General features: G+C 33.6%; 1 long non-coding RNA gene across 1 annotated transcript; it reads left to right on the top strand.

Moving 5' to 3' along the window:
* Positions 1-323: 323 nt before the first annotated feature.
* Positions 324-2,932, top strand: LOC307142393. The gene is made up of 3 exons (XR_013818465.1): positions 324-510; positions 1,814-1,936; positions 2,030-2,932. It is a non-coding gene; the product is annotated as an uncharacterized lncRNA (long non-coding RNA).
* Positions 2,933-3,382: the final 450 nt, after the last annotated feature.

The following is a 3,382-nucleotide window of genomic DNA, read 5'->3' on the forward strand; positions in this document are numbered from 1 at the left end:
AATTAATTGAATATCATACAGTGAAGACTTTTAAAGCAGTATTATTCTGTAGCATTTTAATAAAATATCCATCAAAATATATATATATGGTGATATCGTTATTGTAAAATAAAATTTCTCATGTATGTATAATTATATGGTCATAATGCCCATCCCTACTGTCAGCTAGTTTTAAGATCAAGCTTGTCATAAAATGTAACAGAGCTTTGGAATGAATAATCTGAGATCATGTACACTTGTTCAACAGAGAGGACAGGAAACCACCATACTTGGACTCTGAAGAATTATAGGCAAACCAGGATTTTGGATCTACTGTGAAGTTTTTGTATGGGCCTGGTGAGTATGTTTTGCAAGTCCATGTCCGTAAGTTGATAATTAATATTAATGTTTTATCAAACAAATTAATATTCATTTGTGTGTGTGCATGTTTCTTCCCCCCTCATGATCCAGAAGTTTTGGATCCATGATCCTGAAGAACTTTTACAGATGTTGACCCTGAATGTGTAAAAGGTAATCTTAAAAATGTTGTCATTATTTTAATATTCTCTGTTTTTTTCTGTAATGTAGACGCATGCGTTTTCTGTGAAGTTGCTTTGAAACACTATCAGGGTTTTTTCTACATTGAAAATGTTTTGCCGGCCGCCAAAACAAATTTTTGTCCCGCCAAAGCCTTATTTGTTGAGTTATTGTGATTTGTGATTGATGTAGTAGATGACTGCTGCGCTTGAGTTAACTGAGTGACAGAGAGAACGACCAGTGAGCTCATCCCTCGCTCGCACTCTCTCTGTCTTCAAAATAAGCATTCTTAGCTTTCTAATGTTTCACATATTACGTTAATCAAAATCAAAAGGTCGGAAGACCGAATCCATGTTGCACGTGGCGCTATCAGACGATGTCTTCCTTTAATTACCGCTGGGTGTGAAATGCGCGCAAAAAACATTGACTGATTCTCTGACCAGCTGACATAAAGCATACTTTCAATAAACAGGAAACAAATCCTATCCGGTTATGAAGTGTTTTCTGTGTGTTGACAAATCTTTCGCAATGTTCTAACAGACGGGATTCACACACAACGCGTCTGCTAATGTCCGATTCGCCACATTATGACTCCTTTGAACCGAATCATTTTAACGACTGGTTGGAACGGATCAGTCCAACACTGAACTCACAAATCAGTTTAATAATTTACTCAGAACAACACCTGAAATGAGAACACAAGTGTGCTTACCCACTTTAGCAAGAGTGGATAGTAAGAATTATTTTTAATTATCAACAGTCTTTCAGCTTATTTATGTGGACAATGTGTAGTAAAATAAATAGCCTAAAATCATTTAGTTTAGACTGGAGTGAGGTGAACCCAGAACAAATTTGTTGTTAGCTAGCTGATTGTATATGGCAGAAAATTGTATATGGCTGAAAATTAGGCTATTTGTTCATTTTTTTAATACTATTTTTTTAATATTGATATGATTACCAAAACAATTATCAGTAAATAGTGTAAAAATGAGGAACAAAAACAAACATCAAGGTATCAAAATAAGATAAGCAAAAGTTACAAACTTTCTTTGAATTTATTTCAAATTTATTGTCAGTATTGCGCTTGCAGATCAAGTGGGTAGGGTATTTTTTTTTTACCGTGCGTATGTGTGTGTATGGATGACCATGTCTGTCAGCCACCACCGAAGACCGTTTTTGACCCAGGAAAAACCCTGAATATGTATTGTGAAAAGCGCTATACAAATACATTTTAATTGAATTGTTTTACTTACTTTTATTGGCATTAACTATATATTATTAATGTATTATTTGGCAGGTCGCAAGATGTATTTTATTTTGTGAGACTTTGCTGAGGAAGTATTCTTTGGCTCAGTCTGAAAAGGCCCAGAAAAGAAACACTATGAAGAACATCACACAGAACCGTCAGAGAAAGAGACGGGTAAGTTAAGAAACCGGTTAAGCTTTTCCCCCCCAGAATGTTACTATACTCCTCTCTGAGTTTTAGTGGTTAATTCACTGTCATGTTTTGCAGTTGCTGGAGACCAGGTCCAGGGTTGCACAAACCAACACAGAACCTGTGGAAGACAGCAACTATAGACAAGATGTCTGAAGATGCTGCTGTTGTTGATGGAAGGCCAGTGTGGATGGTTAGGCTAGCTACTACAAACCAGACTAGACTGACCCACGCTACGCATCACATCACCAGCCCATCACGGCAGTTTGAAAAAATGTTCAAAACTCAAACAACATTGTGTTAGAGTTGGTCACAATTCTTTTATAATTATAATTTTAATATTCAATTGTTCCATTTTATATTTTCTTTATTCCTATGTTTATATACTTATACTTTTATTGGTTCCCATATATAGAGTATTTACATATATTTTATATACACTTTTTAATTTATAGATTTCTTTGTCTCGTTTTATATTGTATACTTTGTATGTTTGTTCCTTTTTAGATGTCCATGTTGCTTTTGATCTCCACGTTTTGTATTGTTGTTCCTCTTACGCCGCCTTCCTTTAGAAACATTTTGTTCACTTATCTTTTCCCCCATTAATTTTAATGTATGTTTATAATGCTCTTTGTTCTTTTTATTTGGTTATATTGTTTACTTGGAATATTTATATGTATTTTAATATATTTTATATACACTTTTTTTGTCTTATAAATTTATTGTTCTCATTTTATATTGTTTAAGTTGTATATTTATTCTTTTCCTTTTTATGTTCACTGTGTATTTTATTCCTTTACATCTGTCTTTTAAATGCATTTTGTTCATTTTTTTTCCCTTTTTGTTTCTTTACCAATTCATTTTAACGTATATTTATGTTCTTTGGACTGTTTATATTTTTACATTTGTTCCTTTACATTTTCATCCCTTTTAAATACATTTAGTTCACTTGTTTTTGTTTCACCATTGTTTTAATGTTCATTTATAATGCTGTTAAGAATTTTTTTTTTTTTTTTTTATACCTTTTTAATAAATATTTCAGACTTTCTCAAATTGTTTTGTGTGTATTTTTCTTTTGGGAGGGAGAGGGGATTATTTTTTATATATATATATATTATATATTAATGAGCAAAATCTGCATAGCTGGCCTATAACCAATCAAGTCCCTATGCTACAAAACCTAGCCCACCCTTAGCCTTAGAAGTAACCAATAAAGTCACTTGACTGGGTTTTCAATGAGCCCTGTCCTCCAATAGCAGTCTGGGTTTTGGGAGTGGTTTAAAAAAAAACAACCAATCCAGTTTGAGATGAAGGACCAATAGGGGATGGAAGGCAAAGCTGTTTAGAGGTGTGAAAATGTCTCCTGGGAAAAACTTGATGGGATTATTTGCCATGGCAACAAATGGCTGTAGCATGGGAGTATACGGCCAC

Source organism: Gobio gobio (genome assembly GCF_949357685.1).
Source record: "Gobio gobio genome assembly, chromosome: 2".
NCBI classification, from domain to species: domain Eukaryota; kingdom Metazoa; phylum Chordata; class Actinopteri; order Cypriniformes; family Gobionidae; genus Gobio; species Gobio gobio.